We start from the raw sequence: 26,898 nt of genomic DNA, 5'->3' as shown, positions 1-26,898 counted from the left end.
CAAGAATGTCCTTGATAGTCACAGCTGTGTGGTCTATTACTGTTCTCTGTTCCTGGAAGCTCAAGGGAAGTGCAATGTCCTGGACAGGCAAGCTTCACAGAAGTTTTTCATCACTATGGAACTGGAACTAATAATACTGTGCTTATATCTCCTTGTATTTCTGCATTCTCTCTTTTTGATGTGTCATCAAAATCACCCACAGCCAGAAATAAAAAAGTGTCAGAAAGATTTCCTCAGCTTTTTTTTTTTTTTTTTTTTTTTGCATGGAATAAAGCGAACCACTTGAAAAGTAAGTTTTTTTTTTCTAGAGAGGTCACTTCAAAAGGAGCTTTGTGGGAAAAGCCTGCCTCGTGTTAGAAGATACAAAATAGTAGTGGCAACAGTGCTGTGTACACAAATCTACCAAAGCATGTGGATGTATGGCTAAAATTACTGCATGTTCTAGAAACCACCACACAATGATGCAAATAACCTGATAATGGAGACAAATCTCCAGCTCCAAGAGCTGTGACTGGAGAAGGGGAATAGTTCAAAAACTTTACCTCTGCTATTACATAGATTGGGGTCCAGCAGGATTTTGTGATCTGAAGTCATGCAAGTATCTTAGCCTGTTGCATTGCAGTGTCAGTAGAACTTAGTTTGCTTTAGAAATCCCATCATAGTTTTAGTTTAACAAGAGTTAAATGACTGAAAGAGCTGGTACAATGCCAGTTACCTCATTTCCATGTTGCTGACACCAGAGTTTGAAGGACACCAATAAGGTACAAGACTGAGGCATGCAACATTCTAATGGGACGTATAAAGCTTCAGCAGGGGACAAGAGCTTGAACCCAGATTGTTCAAAACCTAACATATTTTCTTCATTTGATGACTTTCAGCCCCAGACTATTCAAATACTAGCTCTTTCTTCTATTGACAACTCTCTAGGCTATATTTTCAGGACTAAGATGTATGTCTAGAAACTGGCCCACTTTGGGTGGAAAAATACTAATCCAAAAGCCACTAGCTCTATTTAAAAAAATATTTCTAGTTAAAAGGTGCCCTCATAAGCTAAAACACTACTCATGACAAAATGTATTCAAATCATCCTTTGTGAGTATAAAAGGTTTCAGATGTGTCATGTAGATACACAATATATTTTCAGTTTATGTTGTTTACTTTCTTGGTTAGGCAAGCAAAGTGCCCTGGCCACTTAATGATCATTGCCTTGGAAATACTATAGAGGACAATCTCAAAATAGAGTTTCACCTTTGTACAAAATGAGGCCTTTATGGGATTTCCCTGCTTTGAACTTACTTGGACATTATTTAATTACAAATTAACTAGAAATTAACTAGGGAAATTAACTAGAATTTACATGTACTAACCATTGTGCAGGTAGTTCAAGTAAAACTGGAGATGGAATTTCAAAGCCATCCCAAGTGTGTTTAAGTGTGTCTACACAAGAGATTTGTGTGCCTTAAAGGGGAATTTAGATTAACTGTGGGAAAGAATCTGATTCGTAGGCTGGTGACCCTTACACTTTGTACAGGAAACATGTAGTTACTCAGGCTTTTATTAATGGGGTTCAATCAGTCAATATGGCATACTGAAAGTTTTTTCTTCAACTGCTGACCTTTTTTAGCAGTGGACTTGCAGACGAGTAAAAGCTTTGGTTTTCATTTCTTTGGTTTATTTTTGAAGGGGTTAATGTAAATGTGAAGTCAATGTCCTCATTGTTTGAAACTTACGCATTCTGAACATACTACCAAGTATAACTTACCCAGGTTCTTCTTTATACTTGAAGAGCTGCAAAGTATCATAACAGGTGATCAAAAGTTGGGTTTGCAGGACCCAAGTTAGAGAACTTGAATGTGCTGCTTCCTGTCTCCCCTTGGTGAGATGATGGGAAAATGTGTAACTCACTGCACTTGTGAAGCATCAAGCTTCAGGGTCGCAAAATTATGAGGCCATTCTAAAGCCACATGTACTCACTGAGTGGTGAATGCTTTGAATAGTACACTTTAAATACTTTGAATGGTCCACTGTAATTCTGAATTATTGTCCAGAAAAGAAATTGTCCAGCTATGGTATTTTTGGGTGTTTTTTGTTTCTCTGTTTGTTTGGGGTTTTTCTGCTGTTTGGCTGTTTTTGGGGGGTTTTTGTTTGTTTGTTTTCAAATCACTGAAGATTTTTTTTCTGCAAGAAAACTATGTCTGTCTTTATTGTTTGCATGGTTTTTTTGTGGAGTTTGGGTTCTTTAGTTTTTTGTTTGTTTTGTTGTTGTTGTTTTTTCCTTTTAGCTTAGAAGAAAAACAGAATAAAATATCAGGTTTCCAGATAAATACTACTTTTAATTTTGTTTTATTCTGATTAAAAAATATTTATTTTTGTATAAAAGCACTTTAAAGCTTATTTTTTAAAAGCATGCATGTGATTTCCTTCTAAAGCAGTTATTTTTTAAATTAACTTAAATAATGTGTAGGAAGGGGATTGTTTATTTTAATAACCAAATAATTCTTGGAACAAAAAATGTCTCCCTACTAACTATCAATATACTCTGCCTCAATACCAAATAACAATTCCCGGAACAAGAAACACTTATTCTCTTCTTATTTAATTAGAAGACTTGTTTCTCATGGGCACTCATGCTGATTTATGAATACCTATTGTTCTTAATTTAACTGCACATTCAGTTTTGCACAATGGAAGACGTACACACTCTGGCCTTGCTTCATTCAGCAGTCGTAGGGCACCCAAATTTCTACGTGTTAAGCACCTCTTAGGTGCTTAATTTTTAAAAGCTTGGGCTACAATAAATATCATCTTATCAAGTGATCAACTGAGAATTCTGGGAAGAATGCAAGAGGGAAGTCTTCTGTTCTTTAATTTGGTGTATACCATAAAGCCTAACAAAAATAGTTGTGGGTTTGGTTTTTTTCAAGCACTGTAATGGGGGAAAATTTAAATTAGCATCTAAAACTTTGGGTCCAAATTCTTCTGCCTTTAGCAGAGGTATAGATTTACTGACTTCAGAACAAATATGATTAAGAACATCATTTTTCCCAGTATGTTTTGAGGTTAATTGTAACTCTTAGATCTGCAGCTCTAAATGCAAAAACTCCTGAAAAGAAAGACGAGGTACTGGAGTTAGAAGTGTTCTTCACCCTTTCCCTCTCCGCTCTTCTTTTGTTCTCCTTTCTCTCCTCATCTTTCCTTACTGTTACTCCACCTCTGGTCCATACAGGTGGAGGCATACAAAAATAAGAAGCCATTCTGAAGCAGTAAGGACAATTTGAATATTTAAAAGGTGTTGGATTTTAGCAGTAGAGCATGTATTTACAGTAAGCTTTTAGAACTCTTCATAACTGATGTTAAGATTGGCTAGCACATGCCTACTCCAGGATCAATATATATAGTTTTTAAGCTATCAAGGAGAAAAATAACTGGAAGATAATTAAAACATCTCACCTTAGTTAAAACCTTTGGTGTAAAGACATTTCTCAGCCTAAGTTATAAGAAGCAGCAAAACCAAAAATAATTTGCAACGAATATAGGCTTGTGTGCATGATGTGTGTCCACTCAGCTCTTCCCAATCAAATAGTTTGGAGGCATGATTTACCTGTTAAAACATTCTTTGACTTAACATTTTGGTGTTTCTGTCACTGCAACTTACTGTGCTTGATCTACTTGTGTATGAAATGGCTCTAGCTCATCATTTTCTCTCTACCACCCTTAGCTTCAAGCAAAACTAAGTGTTATCTTGATCAAGTTCAAACTCATCCCCTCTATTTTGGATTGAAATGCCACATCTGAAAGCTGGAGCCCATTCAAAATTAACATCTGCTTCAGCCAACACATGACATGCTAATACTGTGGTAATTGAGAACTGACTGAGCATCTGATAGAGCCATTCAGTCCAGGTAGTGCCTGAGTGGAGAGGTAGATCAAGCAGTGAGTGCAATTAAGCCCTGCATTCTGCACCAGGAAAAATGGAAACTGCAGATGTTCATGGGAAATATTAAAGGAATGTAATTTATTTCAGCAGAATAGAACCAGCTCTATAGAAATCAACTGGCCATCTTCTTGTGCCTGTATCATTCCTGATAAATATATATGTCTCACCACTGATGAGGAGACTGCAGATCTTCCTGCAGCTTACTGAAAATTTTTCTATCTTGCTGTTAGAAAGCTCCTCTCAGTGCCTCTTCTGAATCTTTCTTAGGATTGCTTAGTGCTTAGGATTAGAGAATCACAGAATCATCAGAGTTGGAAGGGGCATCTAGAGATCGTGTAGGTCAGCCCCCTGGTAGAGCAGGAATGCACAGGACACATTACACAGGATTGTATCCAGACAGGTTTTGAATGTCTCCAGAGGAGGAGACTCCACAGCCACTCTGGGCAGCCTGTTCAGTGCTCAGTCACCCTTGCAGTAAAGCTTTTCCTCATGTTCAGGTAGAACTTCCTATGTTCCTGCCACTGGGCACCACTGAAAACAGCCTGGCATGAACCTCCTTGCACCTGCTCTTTAGGTATAGACATTGATAATGTCTCCTTTCAGTCTTTTCCTCTCTAGAATACAGTTTCAGCTCTCTCAACGTTTCTCTCAACCAGCAGGAGAGATGCTGCAGTCCCCCAGTTATCTTTGTTGCCCTCCACTGGGCTCTCTTTAGTAGTTCTTTGCCTCTCTTGAACTGGGGGGCCTAGAACTGAGCACAGTAGTCTAGATGTGGCCTCACTAGAGCAGATTAGAGGGAGAGGATGACCACCCTCAACCTGCTGGCCACACTCTTCCTTTAGGCTGCAATAATCACAGGGTATTGATTTTCCTTTTTTTTGCACCATCAGCCTTTTGTATGTTTGAAAACTTATCAACTCCCCACAACCTACCACAATTGATTCAGTCTTTCCTTTAGGACTGTGTTTCCAAAATCAGTGTTCTTTTTTCCCCCATCTCAAACTGAGTTCAAAGTTGAATAGAGGGCTACCACGTTCAGCAACTTGTATAACATCATCTGAAGGAAACTGGAAGATTGCTTCTGATATGTTGAAAATGAGTTTGTACATATATCTCAGTATAAAATTCATCTATTTTTTTTTTCCGAACACTATGGCATTGTTATCATGGCTTCTGAACCCCACTCTAAACACCAAGGCTTTGCAAAAGAATCCCTGTCTAATAAGCTGCCCTACCTACTACAATTAGATGGTTATGAAGTTAATTATTCTCATCTAACTAGAGTCCTCAAATTTATTCTTAGAGTTTTACATACCATTTTATTTCAAATGGTCATGTCTCGATTTGGCAGGTTCATTTCAAACTGTAATCTTCTCCTCCAAGGTATTCAAAATTCTTCATCGTTCTATGCCACTTGTAAATTCAATAAGCACATTCTTATAATACATGCTGGTTACAAAAAGTGCTGAAGATGTTCCCTAAGTGTGAATTATTGCAGGTTTAATAATTCATATGAATGTTGCTGTTTTTTTCTCTAACTGCTGGAAGTTAACGATTTATGGAAATGCTACTAACCAGGATTCAATACAGGTTTTATATTAGCCCAGACTTCCAGAAGTCCTGAACTGCAGTTGAAGAGTTTACATCAAGCTTTTGTGAAAATCCTATAGGGTAGATTCTCAAATGCTGAAAAACATTTTAGTTCCATTTTTCCTTCTAATGTCCTTACTTGTGGCAGTCAAAATTTAAACTGGCTTGAACTAGATCCTGTTCTTTTCCAGATTCCAGACGGACATCAGGTTCTTTTTGTATGGCAACTATATGTAGTAATGCCCATCTTCCACAAAGGAGCAATTTAAGGATTAGCTGTATTGCAGCTCCAGCAGGGACTTATTATTAAATGTAATATTGTATGGGAGTGGTAACTGTTACTACACAGCACTGTAAAAATTATTCTTGCATTTTGCTGATTATTCTTTCCAAAACAACAACCTATCCATGAGTTATTATCCACTTCTCTGAGTGAATTCTGTTATTTGTTTTAGAAATCTACATCTATTTAAAACAAGCCTTAGCTCAGTTTGATTTACTGAGCATTTAAGCCCCAAAGGATGCATAGTCAATGCATTCCATTAAAGAACAGATACACAAATCTACTGACAATGGCCAGAAGAATTTGCTTATTGCTTGTTACATTTACAGCACAGGTCTGGGCATTTGTGCCTTTGATTTCTGCTACTGACAATGTATGACTGTCAGTAAAATATTAACCTTTTCTGTATTCAAGTTCCCTTAGCTGGGCATTTTACCAAGCTCAGAGGGGTATTACAAGATTGAATTAAGAACTGGACTTTTATATTCCTCAGATAAAAAATGTCTAAGTGCCAAGCAACACTGAAAATCTAGAGGGGCCATGCTGACATTTAGGATGTGGTTCTTATTTTCCTTACTTTTGGGCTTCACTAACTTCAGCAGTTATTTCTGCTATTCATTTGCAGACAGAATAATCACATCCTTTACATTTTAAGAGGCAAGGATCAACTGTTCTTCCAACAGGCCTATTCTGACAGTGGCTAAAAACTAAGCAAGCCTTTTGACTTTGCCTTTCCATTGAAGAAGAAGCAGCTGTAACAAAGCACAAATATAATCCAAACCTATTTTTGTTTCATTTAAGAAATAATATATCCATCTTGGAGGAGGGTCGAGGGTAGCCCCTTTTTTTTCGAATATCAGTGCCTTTATTCCCTGCATTACCTTGGGCTTAGGAATGATGATCTGAGACACAGATGCTAAGGGCAAATTTAGCTGTAGTTTTCCATCACTCTTCTTTCTGTGCAAGAGACATGAGCAGCGTTGCAGGATGTTTTTCTTCACATCTCCATTCTCTGATGGCTCTTTAGGAAACACTCAGGAAGACAATCAGATCTCCTCTTGGCAACACTTGCAGAATTATCAGTTATAGCAGGTCAAGGCCTCACTTGAAGTAAAATCAGTATTGTCATGCAATTTCTATATCCTTGTCTGTGCAGTCTTTCTCTTCCAAAATGACACATACATTAACTTCAGACTCCCAGGAAGGTTTCAGTTCTTACCTTCCACACCAGGCTGAAGTTCCATCCTCTTTTAAGCTCTTTGTGGTTATTCTCTCAGAGTTTTTCTCTTTTTTTTTTTTTTTTTTTTTTTTTTTCTGTACTCAAGCACCTCGTAACTTTAGCCTGGAGTGTTGTCTACTTGCATTCTAGAAGAAGCTAGTCCAGCACTTATAACAATAAGGTTTGTTAAAAGATGTCAAGGGTGTTTGTTTTTTAAAAAACAAAGTTTGGGAAGGAGTGTGCTGCCTTCAGATATCAGAGTCTTCTGGAAATGTTTGCATTATTTATAAGTTTATCAGTTCATTTTTGTATGATCCCGAAATTTACGGAAAAAAAAAAAAAAAAAAAAAAGGAAAACAAACAGAAAAGCATGAAGCTTGAGAATTTAGGTTGACTCTTCCACCCTTCTGTTCTCAGAGAGTGGAAAAACAGCAACTTTATTATCATTATTATTATTATTATCAATGATGCTGGCAGTCCATTCTTCTTCTCAAACACTTCTACAGACAGCTCAAGACATGAATAATTTTTTTACTGTATATACAAATCTGTTAATATTTTTTAGTATTCTTTCAGTCATACCTCTTGAAGCTATCATATTTCCACTTCACATATTATCACACATATATTGTTGTCTATAGCCAAAATAGATCATAAGCTACTTAACTTCTTTATAAATGTATGTGATCTTTAACATGTTGTTGCAATTCAGAAATAAGAATAGCAACATGCCCTCTTATGTACCTCTTATTGAACTGAGGGTGGGGAAGCAGAAAAATGTTTCCACCAGTTATAGAGGAATCTTTCTATAAATTACATTCATTTTAGCTATAGAGATTTGTATGTGTTATTTGATCCACCAAATGCAGGTGCCATTTCCTGTAGCTATTGAAAATTGTGATTTATTGGGCCAAGGCTAATAATGTGCTCATTTATATAAACATATACTCAGTCCTGCAGTGGTTAATTTTTAAATAGTTCTGAGTTAGGCTGGGAGCTTTTTAGAAGCAATGAAATCACAGAATAGTCATGCTTGGAAAGGACCTCTGGGATCCCTTAGTCCAACCATACACACAAAAAAACCCTACCGAAAAAAAACCCCAAACAAACACAGATACCATACACACTCCACAAAAAATCACCCACAAAAAAACCTCAAACAAACAAACCAAAACTACAATCTCAGGCACTAGAGAATGCCCTGAAGTGCCACATCTACACATTTCTTAAATTCTTCCAGGGATCGCTTACCGAAAGTATGCAGTCCTTCCAAAACTGTTGGCCAAAGTTGACCAAATATCAATGAAATCTGTTTTTTTACAATGTATTCTAGACAAAAAAGTCAAACGATAATTTTTAGCAGCTGGCATTCACAGAAACAGTCTTTATCACTGAGAAACAACAAAACATGGTAAGCCTGAATTATAAAATAGCGATGATTTTTCATTCCTTTTCCACTCTGAGCTTCAGCTAGACCTATCATGAATATTTTTTCGCCAGGAAGATGCCATATAACACTTAAAAACCATATAACACTTAAAAACCTATGCAGTAACTGTAGTATCTTTAAGGAGTGTCAATATAATACATAACAGATGATAATAATGAATGTTACAATTGTCAGCTTCTTCAATGTAAATTCTTTATTACTGGATCAGAATGTATGGATTGTTTAAACTGGCTGTATGTTCTATGTTAAACTGCAGTAGCATCTGATCTTTTTGAAAACATGGTAGTTGCCACAAAGAAATCATAGAATTCTTACTTCATGTGGAAAATCTTACTTCATGTGAATACATCCCAGAAAACTGAACTAATACAAGTAATCTCAGTGTCCCTGCAGATTGCATGATTACCAGACAGAAAAAAAATGTATTAACTCATCTTCTCTTGCTTTTTTCAACCTCACCCCTTAGAAGTATTTTTCATCTCAAAAATTGCTAATAAAGGCAGGTAATGACCTTGCTTCAAACAGGGCACCCTGACTGAAGAGTCTGGCTCATTTTTGTCAAGTCACCACCAGTGACTTGATTAGTCTCAGATAAACCTTTTTAGGATTTAGAAAAGGTGAACAGGGTGACACAAAAGAAAAGCAGATGAGTTAAGCAGCAGCTCAAATGGGGGAACTGTAGCAGCCAGTATTAGAGGAGACTGACTTTGCAGGCTTTGAGAAGGGCTTATGAAACTGCATCAGCTGCACTGATTGTCCCATCCACTGAGCTGTGATTAACACAGTTCCATACGAAGCTGGGAAAAAAAACAGATTTTAGTAATATCTGCAAAACATATTGTTTTGAAGGAAAAATAGTCTAGTTTGGCTGGTAAGTCTAGGGCAGATGCCAAGATAGCTAAATCAACAGCACTCAGGCACTCCTGAGAAAGAGGGTGGAAAGTCTCCTAATTTTATACAGCATGTTTAAATACTTCTTTTGTTTGCATCATTTTAAGGCTGAATAAGATACAATCTGTGCTGAATAAGATACATCTTATGACAGGAATAACAATCATAATTGGTCTGTTATCGGTTCTTGCTACTCATAAAAGAGGTGGGTAAGACTGGATGGGTGACCAGATCTGGCTTTCACATGTAAAGGGTCAAAAAAGGCAGTAGGAAGCTGTACAGAGAGAACGTAAAAAGCAAAACTATCTAAGAAGTAGCTCAAGATCAAAATAATTGGGAAGACTGAGAACAAAAATATGTTTGGGGCTTGGTTCCCAGGGTAAGAAGGCATAGGTACTCACAGATTATGAATATATGAGTAAAAATAAATGTGCCCATGACTGACTTGGAGCCCAAATGACACAGAAGAGCCCGTCCATACTCATAAATTCTATGAGGGTTCTAATCAGGGTTCCTGCATCCTAATTGCCACTGGGTTTCACTCATGGCCAATGTCAACTTCTGAATTGGGCCCAGGACTTTTTTGCAAGTTAAGCTTGTCAGCCTTGGGCCAAAACTGTGCCTGGAAATAATATAACAATTTAACCATGTTGATGTCTGAGATGTGGTGTTCAGGCCTGTTACAGGCCTATTACAGACTGTTACAGGTTCATTTCCCGCTGTAGATGTATTTTCTGTTAAAGTGTATCTCTGCTTATGTGTCCCCCATGTGTGCCATTTGAACCCTGTCAATTTAAAATTTTATGTAAAGGTAAAAATACTGGCCAAAGTGCCACAAAAATAATGAAATCAAGTACAATAAAGAGTGTTTAACTGAGGCAAAACACACAGTATGAGGTATACCTCATGTACATTTTAATACACTCTCTCTGTGTCTTTCTAATTTGGAAGTTTCTGTGGTTTGTAACTGATACGACCATTATTGAGTTTGTGTTTCAGAAGGTGCTTTCAAAAATGCCAGAAAAAAACCCCCAAACTGAAAATAATATTCTCAGAGTACACCTTAGATTCACTGAATCATTCAGGTTGGGAAAGACCTTTAAGATTAACCAGTACAACTTTAAACCTACCTTTACTAACCTAGCTCTACCAGTTAAGTGCTAAACCGTATCCCTAGGCACTGTATCTAAGCACCTTCACCTCCCAGAAATTTATTATTGCAGACATCTCACTCTGATCCTGATTTTGAATTCTCTGGGTACCTGGAAACCAAATTCACCAAGCTGTAGCTTAGGCCAAATTGTCAGTATGTAGAAATCATTGTGAGACAGCAGTATTCATCTCCAGTGTTCCTTTTGCTATTATTAATTTGTTTGGGTTTTTTTTCTGGTAGTTAAGGTAGGTTGACTTTAGCAAATACCTGGCATGTGGATGAAAAGGGACAGATATTTAATGAGAGCCAGTAGGTAGAAAGCTTTGTTCACACAACTGAGAGCCTGGGGCCTTGATGTCCCTGACGGCTAAGCCACCTTGGCTGTGGTCAGTAGGTGGAGAGGTCAGATACAGTATTCTTGGCTGGCTAGGAACAAGTAAAAGTGTCTGAAGAGTCTTAATGAAATAAATAGATTACTTGGTGGTTGTTTCAGTCTTGTCATACATAGGAAAATCTTCAGTGATGGAATCTACATCATACTGCTCTGTGTAGCAGAGACACAAAAAGGGCTGTGACTAAACTTGAGTGGTTATAGAGAAGGAATAGGCAAAAGTGTGGGAGAATCAGGCAGCAAGATGTCAGGCATTGCTGCCTTATGTCAAGCAATAGGCATATAAGGTTTTCCTGGTACTGGTCAGCTCTGCTTAGAATTGGATCTTCCTTAAAAAATCACCCTACCTTAGTGTTTCAAATCTATAAGAAAGCATTAGCACAGTTAGTATCAGGGAACCCATTCCTAAATAACCTTTGTTCTGGCAGGTGTCTGATGATGGAATTTTGAGTATTGCAGAGAAATGGAAGACTGCCCCATCACAGCATCCTTCCTTTTCTAAGCATATGAGCAACCTGAGCAGCAAAAGAGAAGTGTGTTGCCTGAGAGGCAAACATACCTCCCGTACCAAAAGAGGCAGGAATCTTTCTGTTGTAGGTAATCCTGTGTAATTCCCAGACTACAGCAGTATCCAGTCTATCTCAGTTGTGAATCCTTGTACTTCTATTGTCACTCTTTTCCAGATGGGAGACTGAGGCATAGAAAGCTCACAATTTGCCTAAGTAGTATGGACCATCTGTACCTAAGCAGGAAATGAGCTGGGTCTCCAGAGTCCCAGAACAAGGCTGTCACCATAGGGTCATCTATTTTCCCTGTGCCATGATGTTTCTTGTGAAATAAAATGCCTTCCTCTGCTCCCCTGGGAATTGAATTCTCTGTACTGAATAAATAAAACAGTGAAAGCAGGAACAGGAATAATTTTCTTTCTCTTTTAAGAGTCTGCAGGCTAATTTATTCTGTGCTCGTATTTCACTTTTTTCTATCTACGTTTCACATTTTTCTGTATTATCTTCCATGTTAAAAACATGCTGTCTGTTTCACATGTCATTCTTTCTTAACAACATAATACTTGACATAATCTGCCCTCTGGATCCTTTCTGTGGTGTTATTATGTTATCTTTGTTGTTATTGATTTCTGTTGCTAGGGGATGAGGTCGTGCCACTTCTGGCCGGTTCTTCTTTGCAATTCAGCTGTATTCTTTTAACTGTTAAGGATTTTCCTCCTGAGAACACTGAGTGCCAAGTTTTGAAGTCATACAAAAATGCCAACAATCCCAGAGGATGATTTTGTCTGAGGAAAGATTGCAAGATTTAATTATGAAATAGGATAACAGATAGCAGTTGGGAGAGATTTTGATCTTAGCTTTTCCTTTCTGAGAGCAGAATTTGGCCAATGAATTTTGATTTTTTTCTTCAGCCCTGCTATGTTATTGTTCAACAGTTCAAATGCTTCCAAGTAAAAAAATTGTATTTCTTTATCAGTTGCACTCTTCCAATTGAATACCTTTCTTCATTTTTTTTTCTTTTTCATTTTTGAAAGGGGTATATCCTTTAGAAATAAGTAAACTATTTTTGCTCTTCTCTGAGTTTCTGCTTTTTTAATTTTTTATCAAATCTACATTCCAGTTTCTCTGCAGAACAGAAATTCAGTCACACAAAATGAAGAGGCAGATGCAGAACTTTAAAGTTTTGAATAACAGTTGAAACCAAAGGGGAGGGTGAAATAGCTGAGGGAGTCTTTTTTAAACAGAACTGCTTATTTCAGTGAAAACAAGGATTTGGTTTTGTTTGTTTGTTTAAGGGCACTTATGAGTCTTATGCACTATGCTCCTGGGTGAGATTTTCATATGCTCTTGGGGTAAAATCTATAGCTTCAAACTTCGTATTAAACTCTTGCAACCTTACTGCAGTATTTTACTAAGTACTTTGACTTCTGTCTGTCTCTTTGAGAGCCCAGAGTATCACTCAAGGATTATGAAAGTTGACAGCTGAGCTACTGTGGCCCACAACTGGTTGTTTGCTTATCTATGAAGTGTCAGGTGAGAGCCAGGATAAGCCAGACCCTCACCTCTGGTCCACTTCAGCCTGTTCTGGGCTTTGCAGGTCCCTGAGCTGCAGAGTTCCAGCTGATCTGCACTCTGGTAGACAAGAGCTGCTATAAAATCATGGTAGGTTCTGCAGATCACTACAATGGTTCATCTGGCAGCTTCAGAAAAGAACAAGAATAATAACAGACTGTTGCTTTCTACCATATTATTATGTTGTGTTTTGACTACTGTTTGCTTTCCTCACATGAGGGTGACCACCAGACACCACCCAGTATGCAGTTATTTAACAGCTGAAATTGTATGATTGATTACAACTAACTTGATACATGGCAGAAGGTGGAAGATCCACTCTCAAATGGTTTTTTTCCTGTTTGCAATTGAAATTTGATTGTTACACAGGCATCTCTGGGAGAGATTCTCAAAATTATGTTCCCTTTTACATAAAACATATCCAAGCTTGTAGTGAATCTGGTATGAGAATCAATATTTATATTTTGTGCTTTATACATGCTTCTGGCTCAAGCAGGGAGACATCTGCCTCTCCTTCCCCCCCAAGAGCACTTTTCTTGTAAGAAACATTTTTGTGTTTTCTGTATTAGTATGCCTTTCAGCCTGCTCTTCTTACTTTGGTAATTAATATGTAGGTGAAAACAGCAAATACATCTGCCATCAAATTTCATATACAGGCAATGCGGTGTAGTCTCAAAAAGTGGCTTTTGAACTTTTAAACCCAAAGTGTTTACACCAGATGCTCTTTTTGTTGTTGTTGTTCAAACCTAGTATGAAATGTGTCCTAAGCTCAATGTACTTGTGCTGAGGCAAAATGCCCTACCTACAGCTTGCATGGTTCTCAAACGATTCATGAGCCCTATGCCATACAGTTCGGATTCCTGCTCTGCACATCATGCCCACAAATGCAGATTCTGCTTTCTGGTAAAGAGACACTGATTTCTGCATCAAGTCACAGCATGACTCATGCAGGAACAGCAACACTGGCAGAGGCAAAAAAGTATGGCCATTTGGCTTCTTGTTTTTTATGGGTTGCCAGAAGTGAGATGACAATATTCATACAATTATGCTTTGTGCAGCCAGGCGTGACAGCTGGGTCACATTTTCCAAAACCTTTCTGTCTGTCTGCCTTATGCAGCATAGAACTGATGTCCAATCAAGCCAGCCAACAAGGAAGGTCTTATGTTTTAGATGCAAGTACTTTTCTAGTAAATGTGCATGCTACGTGTAGCAGAAGCAAAGTATTACTGAGAAAATGATACATAAAGCCATCTCATAGAAATGTGGAATGAAAGAATTGGTGGAAAATTGTTATGAGAGCCAAAAGATGATGCTGTTAAGTGTTCATGAGAGGAGCAAGGGAAAGCAGAAATACATGCAGAGGATTCTGCCCTTTTCAAGCACAAACAGTTGCATAATAAATAGCTTTTTTTTTCAATCATAAGGCTAAAGTTTTACTTTCTCTTTGATGGTCCCTGTGGTAATGCCAGCCATCCTTTATGATCCCTGTAGGAGCAACATCTTTAGTTACAATTACCAGGGGCAAGCTCTCCTCTGCCTTCTTTTCAACTCTTCTGGCAGAGTTCCAACATTGGACACATTTGGCTAACAACTTGTTCACCTGCCTTAACCAATGGTGTGCAAAGGCATCTCAGAGCACTTGGCTTCCATCTTCCTCGAGGTGGGAACAGCTCTGTGACAGACACACTCAGCATGCAAAGTCTCTCAGCACCAGGGAGTGTGGGTGTGAGATTCCCCTTCACACTAAATGGAGAGACACACCAGTTCCTGGCAGAGCCTGCAATGAGGAAACACTCAGATGCCTCATGAGTACTGGAGCCAGCCAAACCACTGAGTATCTACCAGCACTTTATGTTCCTTATGAGTTTAATTCTCACTAATTGAACTTTTTTTCCCTACATTCACTGTAATAAATCTTGCTAACAAGTGATGTGAATGGGAGAAAGTGGGGTGAAGCAGAACTGTTTTGCATATTTTTACAAAAAAAGGTCGTTGATTTAATCTGCTTAAGTTGCTTTCTTGTTTAGAAAAATCTTGCTTGCTTCAGATCAACCTGACAGTATAAATATACATCTCTTCACTGATGCTATAATCTGTGTCTTTAATCAAGCTCTTTCAAGCAGAACTTATACCTTGAGCACTCTTGGTCATATATCTGCTTATAGCTTAATTTACACTTGTAGTTCATGCGGCAATAAGGAAATTTTAAACCATGAGATCTACATCCTCGGGTAATCCACTAAAAACACTTATTTACAGTGAAAGCAACACAGAAGGGGATTACTAATAGCTTTCCTTTCCCAACTGCTGCTGCAGGCAGCAAAACAATGGAATTAAATTTGGTTTTATGTGCAGTCTAATCAGTTGATTCCAGAATTACTGACTCTCTCTCTGGCTTCTATGTCTGTGAGTAAATAAAACTGGCCAGTTCTGCTGTGCTGCATTTGTACTCTTGCCATTGAATTAGCTCGAGATATGCTTGATGAGGTGGGAAGAAAAGGACTGGGAAGGAAGGAACTGGGAGTCAAGGGAAGGATGTTGGACAGTTAGGATTGATAGGAGTTGTACAATTCCACTGGAGTCAATAAGACTGTCTGGGTGATGACTCAATAAAAATTTCACCATAACATTTGGATCCAAGAAAAAAAGCTGTCCTCAGTCCTCTGGAGCCTAAGCAGGATCATTTGTTGGTTATGTTTTTGAGCACTCTCATCCTCTTTTTTGTTACTTCTTTGGGGGAACTTTTGTCATAATAGCATGTGTTAGAAGAATCCATCTGCTTAGTAAAGATTCCATATGTGTAGGTAAAAGCATTTGTTTTATTGTAATCATGTAGTTTGCCTGGTGTGCAATAGTTTCAATGAAGGTTTTGCAAGCCCTGTTTTGGACTGCGCTCAATCAGGCAAATAATTCACTGAAGTAAGGAAGTGGCATAAGCATTTGGACTACATCCTTGGACAATTGCTTTGCAGAATATATCTACAGTCTGATTTACAACCCTATGGTGTGTTAAGCATTGTGGTGGAGATGTATGGATACATCTTGTTCTTCACAGAGCATCCCCAGAAAGGGGATTCTGTCAAAACAGTAAATGGTTTTCATTTTAACATTCTCAGTCACCAGGCTGCAACTGCTCAGCCCCAGTCTTGTTCCCACTTTGTTGAGGCTTTATCAGTTCTATTGTGGAACCCTGTTTCTTCAAGAAGTCCTCAAGTCCTCCTGCCTGGGCTGTCAATGAGAAGTGCTAAGGGGTACAGTTTTCCTTTTTTTTTTTTCTCTGTGCTCTTTTTGAGCATTACACGGAAGGCATTGACCTAATCATCAAAGCCCCAGTCTTCAAGCCCTTCCTTAATTTCTGCTCAGTACTTACTCAGGCAAGGATCCAATTGACTTCCTTGAGTTCAGCCTCAGCAAAAAAACAAATTAAGGACTTGGCCTCAGGTTTGATGTCGTACTCCATTTCCTTTCCCTTTAACTCTTCATTTTACTGGTTAGTGAAACTGCACTAGAGCAGGTAGAGAGGGTTGGGTTTTTTGATCGTTGATTCTTCACATTTCCAAGCATTTTTTTCCCCCTACAACAAAAATAATAGGTGTGAGGGCTTGAGAGATCTGCGTGCCAGCAGTGTCACTTGCATGTGTGTACTGAGTGGGGGAAATGGCACTAGCTTCTTCAAATACACAGATTATGAGCAGCTGTTTGAACAAGTGATTTCTCATTAAGACTCTGCAACCCTCTTTAGAGCTCTTTTATCTTATCTGTTGCAGGTTGTGATGGCATTTCCTGGCTTAAATAGGACCCAAAAATGCTACAGGATAAGTGCCATTTCCTGGCCTGGCACACCCGAGAGCTGCCTGCTGTGCCCCAAAGGGCAAGTAGGCTTCATCTCTCTGTTCTCTCTCTCTATATATGTAGATATATATACACACATGTTTTTTTAAAGTGGAGAAGAGATTGCTTTTTAATCACTGTTTATTGATATTCCCCATTTGAGAATAAAATTGTAATCCAAAGAAATTAATGAAGTGCAGTTTCCATTTTTCCCCCCTCTCTGTTGTCAGGGAGACTTAGCTGACTCCAACCTCTCTATTTTGAGGTCAGAGGCTTAAGCGTGAGCAAAGCCTCCCTCAGGCTGTGCTCTGTTCTTGTACATTTAGGCTCCAAAGAAAAAGATGGAAAAAAAAACCAACCTTGGCCTTCTAAATCTCCTATTCCCAATTGCTTCATGAAGGCTCTGAAAGGGCCTTGCCCTTTCCAATTCAAGATAGCATCTTTGATTCAAAAGACCAGACAAATGCATGATTGTTCCATAGATATGTCTGCCTCAGTTGAATGTCATTACTAATACTGGAATGCTGTCAGAGTAGATATCCTGTAGTTTCTTTGAGCCAGATGCATTCTGTCTCTGCCAAACATATTGGCGAACACACAAACACACATGAGTACACACTCAGGCAAACACTTTTGCAGAGGGTTCCCAAGCTGCATGGCTGCTTGCAGATATGAAAGATGGTCAAGAAAGCAGGACACACAGTAATCCGTGGCTACCCCAACAGATGATGTTACTGTAGGTCCTAACAAAGAATAGATCTGCAGTGAAATTCTCTGGGTCCCTCCACAAGAGTGACACTCACCTCTGTGAGAATATAGCTCACAGTCCTACAGCTCAGTGGATGAAGCTTGGAGCAATATGGAACTTGCATGTTCCCTTCAGCTAACAGGTGCCAGAGACTCTCCAAACCAAGTATTCACAGTCACAGACCTTTCAAGTTTCTTCTGTGCAAAAAGTACTTCAGTAATTTCCAGTAGGCATAACCCAAAAATTGAACAGATTGTTGCAGTGCTGTTTTTACAAGTGTTTTAATTTTTATGAAAAATGCAATTAATAGCCTTAGTTACCTCACTGGTATTTGCCACATGTCGCTTTCTGCATCTTGTTGCACATTTTTCAGCTCTTAATTGACCTTACTGAGGCACCAAACATGATGGGCTTTTCCCCACCCCAGCTGTCCCAATTGCTATTTCATTATGACTCAGTTTTTCATAGCTCATTCTTCCCTCAGCACAATCATTGTGGTTCAGTTTCTGTTCTTCTCTTCATTCCTGCTTTCACCCTAGTACTTGCACATCCCTTGGGTACAAAAGAAAAAGTAACAGGAAGGTTCTGAGGCTGCTCTGTGGTGTACAGGCTTTGTCTTTCCTTCTTGCAAGAAATATTTAATCCAGAGAGAGAGCTCAGCTGGTGAGAATCAATGCATCTCTGTTGTTCTTCAGTAGACCTTCAGTGGCAACAACAAAATAACTGGTGGCCTTCATCTTCCGCTTTCTTCTTCAGCTACTGAATCTTCAGGATACCTGTACTGGGACTTAGATGCAGTGAGGAGCAGCAGCTCTGTAGCTATAATTTCAGGATTCCTTTTCATGAAACAGACTGGAGCACCACTGTGATGTTAATATTAATCACACTGTCAATTTGGGATTCCGTCCTGCATGTTCTTGGGTACAGCTGAAGAGTTTTGCTTCTCCTGTAAAGCAGAATCAGGTTCTAACAGAGGATGAGAATCATGGAATGGTTTGGTTGGAAAGCATCTTAAAGATCATCCAGTTCAAACCACCCTACCAGGAGAAGGGACACCTCTTGCTAAACCAGGTTGCTCAAAGCCCCATCCAACCTGCCCTTGAACACTCCTAGGGATGGGCTATCCACAGCTTCCCTGGGCATCATGTTTATCTATCTCACCATCCCCATAGTGAAGAATTTCTTCCTAATATCTAATCTAAATCTACCGTTTTAGAGCTGGAAACAATTCCTTCTTGTCCTATCAGTGCATGTCCTAGCAGAAAGTCCCTGACCAGCTTTTTCTGTAGCCCCTTCAGGTACTTGAAGGTCACTATGAGGTCTTCTGGTAGCTTTCTCTCCTGCAGGCTGAACGACCCCAACTCTCAAGCTGTCTTCACAGGAGAAGTGTTCCAGCCCTCTGATTATCTTCATGGACCTCTGGACTCCTCCTAAGAGCTCTATGTCCTTCTTATGTTGGGAACACAAGAACTGGACACAGTATTCCAGGTTGGGTCTCACAAGAGCCAACCCAGTCCTGTTCTTCAGTCAGTCCTCGGTCCAAGAATTGTTAAGTATTGTCACTGATGTCAGTGGTAATGAATGTGCAGTCAAGCACCCCATCTGTAATGAACACAGATCCCATTACGTGTGGGGGATTCATTGAAAAGCAATTAATCTTCCTCACCAGAATTTTGCCCTCAATCAGATGACAGAGCTTTTAAACAGAATTTAAAAACAAATGATGTGCAAATAATGGTTTTCACTTGTATTCGAAGGAAAACTCAAGTTTATTTCATCCAGCTATTTTTATAACTTACCCAAAGAAGGAAACCAACAGACTGTATACATTACTTTTAGGCTACCTGGGGACCTACCTGAGGACAGGTCTATTTATATGGTCAGTCCCTATGACAGCCCACAGAAAAGAAAGTCGTAATTCCCATCAGAAATAAAATGGAGGGTAGCTGTTAAATTTGTGGAATACAGAGTGTTTCAGGATAAGAAGTAAAGGCTAGAACTTTTTGAATTTTTGTACTTGGGCAAGTCTTAAAATTGTTATTTTGTGTCTTTCAGAAAAACTGTCATTTATTGCAAATACTTCACAGCTAATGAGGAAATATTGTATATTTCTTTGAATTCAACAAAGGCAAAAAAAAATTTAAAAACTGCTTTTTCTAAAGTGTCAGGTATCTGACTGGGATTTAATTAGACTGGTAATTATGGACCTGATCTTTCTTGCTATTACTCATGTGAAATGTGTTGTTGCTTCTACCAGTGCTTGGGCATAGATATTAGCACATGGTTGTGCATAAGGTGGTTCTATTAGCATGCTGATCATCACTGTAACTGAAAGTTCACCTCCACTGTTTAGAAAGGTGACTAATGGAAGAGGTTGCTGTACCAACACCATGAAAATTCACAGGTGCTGTTATCTTACCACAGGCAAAGGCAAATGTATCATAACATAACCTCAGGAATGCACAGCTTTGCTATGTTGTTTTTCTTAATTACTTAACCACAACTGAAATTCAACTTCTCTGTTAAATTTTTTGCAAAATTTGTCTCAGTATATTGCGAGCAGTGTCATAGCATTGTATAGAGGAAGAATCAAGTGTAGACCATAGCACTGTTCTATCTCTGGAAGTACTTCCAGTCACCAAAAAGAACAAAGGTTTGGTGGGTTCTTCAGTTTGCAAGCAGCATCCTGTATAGCTATATGGCTCTACTTTTTTTGCAACAGGCAGTAAAGCACTGGAAATTCTCTGAGAAGAAAAGACTTTTCGGTTTCTCAAATATCAGTGTTGCTTTTACTAAGTGAAGGCTGGGCTCGTTTCAGAGGTTCTGCACTGGAGTTCATCTTTTATTGATTTGCACTTAGCATAAGCATTCTAGCCACCTCAAAAAGGGAACTTTTTACTACAAAAAGGTTGAGTGGTTTCTTTCACAACTTTTTGTTTACTTAAAGCATGCCATGCTATAAGACTGCTCAATGCCTACCCTCCACAACACATTCCTGCCTTTTACTTGGTCTTGCAAACTTTGTAATTGAGCATCCATGGCTTGTCATGGAAGGAGGAACTAGAGAGACTTGATGTTCTTCATTACTGAGCTGTCTGAGGAAGAGCTCTCATATCTCTCTTCTCAGGTTTGCCCATTCTTTGCCTCACAATCAACACGAGTAAAGCACGAGTGTTTCAGAATATTGTGTAATTTCAATGTAATTGAGAAAAAAAGTATTTTCCTATCTGAGAGTTTGGAGAATGCAGAATCTAGTAGCTAATAGCCACCAACCTTCCAGACCACTTTTGTACATTTTAGACTGAAAAATGAAACTTCCATTAGGAAAACAAGGCCTGAATTTTCCAAGTTAGTCTAAATAATCATGAAAACTAAAATGCTTGGCTTCACTGAACGTACTAAATCCCTTCCCACAAAAAGCAACTTTTACAGGCAGTTCTGGTTGCTACATTCAAGCCCACAAGCTCTTTATTACTTAAATCATAACTATCAAATTGTATTTCACTTTTTTGACAAAACCACAGTAAAATGCATGATCCTAACAAAAAGAAAAGCAGGTGGAGAATGAAGATACAGCCAAGTTTTACCACCTGGAATCAGAGAACTCTTTCCTTATGAGATTTTTATGTGATTTGGGGCCACTGGAGAAATAACAGTCCGTAAAATTGAATCAACACGCATTAAATCCAGTAGTTGAAGTTAGTATATATGCAAAATAAGCTACAAAATCAATGACCTACACAGCTTCTCTGTGGCTGTTTGTATTAACTGCTTTCAGGATTAGGGGAAAACTTCTTTCTGGGTAGGTCAACATAATTCCCTAAAAGTTAAGTGAGCTACTCAGAGACCGAAATCCATCCTCTATGTTTTGAATGTTAGTGGTTCAAGTCTGGAAAGTATTGGCAGCTACCACAAGGATTTTCCATCTGCATCATACTGCTGCCCTATCTCCCAGCCTACACCAGTGATAAGAATAGCATTGCATAGGGCCTGGCTGTGACTCTGAGGTCTGAGCTTGCCCAGGAGCAGTAGCACAGGAAAAGCCCCAGGGAGAGCTCTGGTTGACTCAGACAGGAAATTCTCTTCAGCAGCGTGTGCTGCCATCGCAGCTCTGTGGACAGCACATTCACTATGGGCGCCATACATCCCACTTGCAGCCCAGGAGCTTATATCCACTGTACTGCAAGCCAGGAAAATCCCAAAGCTCTCCTCAGCTTAAGGTCCTCACAAGCTAGCAGAGGGCAGTCAGCAGTTCAGCCTTGAACTTCCACAGGGAAAGCATATGTAAAATCAGTGGGTGAAAAACTGGCTGTTACATGTTAGTATGGCACACCAATATTTTTTTTTTTTTTTTTTTTTTTTTTTAGAATATCAAGCATGTATACTTGTATTTTCTAAATGTGGACTGCAGAAAAAATAGTATTTTAAACTGATAACTTGGAAGCTTCTTCATTGCCACAATAAGTTCTCTACCTTTCAGTTCTGACCAATATGACAATTCATGAGTATCCAATGCTTTCTGTGCTGCTCCCCATCCCCACCCTGTTTCCTGTCTATCCCAGACACAGGTCCAGGCATTTGTCCTCACTGAATTTCATAAGTTTCTTGTCAGCCCATTTGTCCTGTTGAGGCCCTTCTGAATGGCAGCTCTGTCTCTGACTATATCAGCTGCACACACTCCCATTCCCTTCCATTTCAGGTCATATCAAACCTGATGAGGGTAAATCTGTCTCCTCCAGACCTAAGCCAGAACCCTGAGCAACTCCACTTACACACAAATGTTTGCAAAGGGTTGTAACTTTTTTCTATCTGTACTTAAATAAAAGCTAAAATTGTTGCATGTGTTGTACTAGGAAAAAAAATTATCAGTCAATCTGTCTAAACATGATGTTTTCAGCGAACTTGTTGCAAGGTGGTTGAAAGAAAATGAAATGAGGCTGCCAAGATATTTTGTAAGGCAACAGGAACTGATGGAGTAATTTTTTGTGCTGTTTTAGCATTTTTCTATCTAACAAATTTATGAGACTGGTAAGAAATAACGTAGACTTCAGCTATGGCTTAGCTCCAAAGTATCTCCAGAAACAAGTAATTAGGAGTGCCATCATGTCCCAAACTAAACAGAATACTTATATAATGAAAAGCATAACCTGTGTGCATGGCAGGACACTGTTCAAGGAGCTGAAATTTCCTCTAGTCTAATCTTATTTTTGCTTATCTTTGGGCCCAGCTCTCTGTTGCTGATGTGATCCTGACCTCAGAGTTTGTTAGTAGGGCATTTCATTGGAAAAAGCAAACAAAACCAAAAAAAAAAAAAAAAAAAAAAAACAAAAAGATTTTTAAAGGTAGGATTTCTTTTCACTACTAGAACACACACACAGAGGCAAAATGCCAAAAAACGTCATATTTAAGACACAAAAGAGGCAGAGACAGAAATTCCCTGGCTTCATTAGAGGTGTGAATATTACTATCCAGTTTTTACTCTGAGATTTGGCTCCATTCTCACCCAGTTGTCATCTTTATTCATAAGCTCAGAAATTCCGCTGAATGTGTCAACCTTCTCTTTTGTTTCTGTGGCCAAACATGCTATCATCTGTTTTAGGAATATTCCTTGCAGATCCTCTCTATGAAAAAAAGATTTTGTTGGTTGGTTTGAGTTTGCTGAAGGGGCAGGAAATCTTGTGAAAGAAAGAATCTTTCTTAATTCCTCCAGTTTTCATTTGCCATCTTACCTGCATGATTAACAGGTTTGTTTATATTATAAGTTTGGGGTTTGTTTTTTTTTTTAAAAGCTTCAGGCAAAATTTTGTTGTTCTGTTCTACTCTTCTCACTTGGATGTCCATCAGCTCCAGTGTAATTCTCTGGGCTTGTATACCATGGGATGAAATGCCACGTTAGAGAGACCTGGCAAAACTGAATCACTTGATCTGTACAGTTAACTAAGCTCTGAGCAGACACTACCTTCAGAAAGGGAAGTGGCACTAAGCCCTGGCTAATTAGCCCCCCTGAGAAGCTCACTGCATCACCTAAGCCTTTTCAGCATCTTAGGTCACTCCTTGCTTTTCCTCCTCTAAAAATGTGCTACAGCTTCTTGATGTCTGAGCAGCACCTTTAAGCATCCCTCTGGTGTGCTCCCATTAATTGTAACTAGAGAACATCATCCTGACCCTTGTGATCAAGATTTCCATTCCTAAAGCCCCTTTTTTCTTTCGTCATCTGACTTGTTATTGGAGTCATTGTGAAGAAACCTAGGTAGCAGGAAAGAGAGACACTGAAGCTGTTGCAAAAGCATAACAAGAATGGCTGTTATTGGTGGATCTGAATGGGAAAAATATGGCAAAATTTACATTGAGAGCTATTGCACATAGAGTAGCAAAGCTACCTTCCCTGGAGAGATTGGATGCAATACCACATGAAAATGACACAGGATTTATTTGAAGATGTCACCATCACGAGTTTTTCAGCTTGTACACTCTGTCTGCAAGCATAGCATGGTGGCTGAGCCCTGCCAACTTTGAAGAGCCAGCTGCAAGGATGGCTGATATTGCTGGCTTTGTTTTGATGCTTTGAAGACTAGTTGAATTTTTTTATGTCAGCTACTTTCTTCTGATAAAACAGCTGTGGGCAGATTTAATTTGGGAGCTAGAATATAAGAGAAAAAAGGACCAGTGATGGCAATATCCTGTAGGTCACAGCATTCACACATGGTTGAAGGGGCATGCTCTGCTTTAAGCTGTGTGAGTTGGCTAATGGTAAGCCCATAGTGTCCAAGCTGCTCTCAGGGCTGTTTTGTTGGTTCTTCCATGTGAACTTAATATTTTACTATCACAAAATATTAAGTGAAGAGCCTTATCCAGTGTCAATAATATCTGTCGCATATTTTTCAAGTTGTAGAGCAAAATGCATCAGTAAGTCTTTTTCATTCTATTTACCCAAGAAAGCTCAGCTTAGAGATAAAATATCTTTTTATTATTTTTTTTTATTATTTGGCTCCAAGTTTATCCATATTTTTAGATGAAGCATTGAGGTGCCAAGAGGCATTGTGATTTTCTGAAGTCAGCGAGTTGCCTGGTGTAAATTTACAGTGTCCTTTTAAAATTAAAGGCATTAAAGTGATTGCCCCAAGACTCAGCGGATGATTGTACTCAAATCAGAAACACCAGATGCATTGTACCTCAAAGTTGTTTGGAATAGTCTGCAGATGTTAAAACATTCATGATTTACAGTGTCTGAGCATGAGGTGTAGCTACTGTGACTTCAAAAGTAAGATAGCAGGAGGAGAAAACTGAAGTGTCCACTGAGCTTATGGAAAAAAGGAAATATTGCCATGTAAAGGCCTCCATGAAAAGTGCAGAAAGGAGAACAAAGAAATCATAAAGGAATTTTGTGTCCATTGGTGCTAGAGAGTCTTACCTTTGAAACAAGTAACGTAGCTCACTATTTAGTACAGTGTTACAGTGGCAGAAGTAGGCAGCTCCCAGTTTTAAATGATTACTTCTTCTTAAAAAATATTTAGGGTGAGCAGACACACGACTTACTTAATACTGCATAAGATATCATTTATCAAGAAGAAATAGGTGCCATCTGGCTCCTGCCATAATTGCTATGATGGAAATAGCAATACATAACTATCAGAAGAAAGGGTCAGACACTTATAAAAAGCTTACAGCTATTTTATGTATTTCTAATGGCCAATGAATAAATGATGCTACATACATTTTACATATCTGTGAATTAGTGAATTCGATATTAAATCATACAAAATGATTTTTAGGTTTCATATACTGAGGCAAAAATTGCTTTTGTATGAATATAATTACAAGTATGTCAGATAGTCCTTGGGAGTACCTTTCTTCTATACCTGAAGAAAATTATGTGGCTCCAGCAATGAACTGGCTATAGTAGAAGACCAGACCCATAGCTCTCATCCCAGGTGTTTAGTTCATCTTCTAGATGTTCAGTCATTAAAGAGAAGTGTTAAATACTCTTGATTTTACCTGATCATGCCACTGCTTGTTACTGTAATCTTAAACATGAGCCATTATAAGCATACATGAACACAGCTGAACTTGTTAACAAATGACTGGTGAGGCATGTTAATAATCATCATCATAATCATAATAAATTACCTTCTTCCTGAAAAAAAAAAATAAAACAAAAAAACCCCAACCTTCGTTTATCAACTAAAGTATGGTTGAAATAGAAATAAAATCTATTTTTTCTTCCAAACAAAAGTATATCTGATTTTTTTTTTCACTCACTGGAAGGAAACAAGATAATCTTTAAATAATGGATTTTTTTAGTCATTTTGTTAACTCTTCAGAGAGAAAGTGCATTGTCTGCCAAGCAGATGAATCTTCCATCAAAGAATTTCAGACATGATGCTTTTTTCTGAATGCTATAAGATACTATGCACCATCTCAAAGGAGCAATTAATACCAAACTGAATGATTGACCAGCAGTCTGCGAGCTCTACCATATTCAATACAACTGATGCTTTATTCAAATACAGAATCAGAGTAACAGACTGCTACCAGAAAAATTGATTTAGCTCAGATTCGAAGGCAAGAATGGAATGTAATTATAGATAGAGTGAACCCTGCTTATATAAGACATTGTTGCAGTAAAAGTATTTTTCTGCTGCAGTAAAGGAGAAAACAGGAAACTCACTATATTGCAATGTGTAAGAGTCAAGGCAAAGCATATTAAATCTTTACTTGTCAAGAAGTCTGGGGAAGGGGAGGAGTTGCCTCATTAGAGAAGGTTTTGCTGCTTAAACTCAGATATTCAGAGAGGCTGAAAGGATTAAAAACTCAAATCTGATGTTTTTTTCAGTTGATTTGGGTGACATAATCCTCAGGCAACACTTAACTCATGCTTTGACATCACAGAAGGCAGCTGCAGGGACAGGAAGCTACCCAACAAAGAGAAAGGAAATCCTGGGTTATTGGGTTCAATAGAATATAAATGAAGAAGATATTATAATGAATAAGTAATCAAAGCTTGCAGAAGACATTTTGTGCTGGCTTCTGACCACTGATTTGATGACAACCTATAAATCAACTGTGAAGTCAGCTAGAAAAGCCATATGAGGTTTTCTGCAACCTTAGGAGAACCTATAAATCTGAACTATATTTTTCCCCAATTAATTTGCTTTGCTGCAAATGGCCTGGTTAGAATCCTGTCTGGAAATAAGAGCATAAAATACTTGTATGAGTTGCCATTTTTGTATTTATGCAGAAAGTGTCCTTAAGTCTCTATGCTCAGTCTGTAGAGAAATTAGAGGAAATGGGCTTTCTCAAAGCAGGACTTTCATAGCTGAGGGTAGA

This window comes from Heliangelus exortis, chromosome 2 (assembly GCF_036169615.1).
Source record: "Heliangelus exortis chromosome 2, bHelExo1.hap1, whole genome shotgun sequence".
NCBI classification, from domain to species: domain Eukaryota; kingdom Metazoa; phylum Chordata; class Aves; order Apodiformes; family Trochilidae; genus Heliangelus; species Heliangelus exortis.
This window is presented reverse-complemented; position numbering follows the sequence as displayed.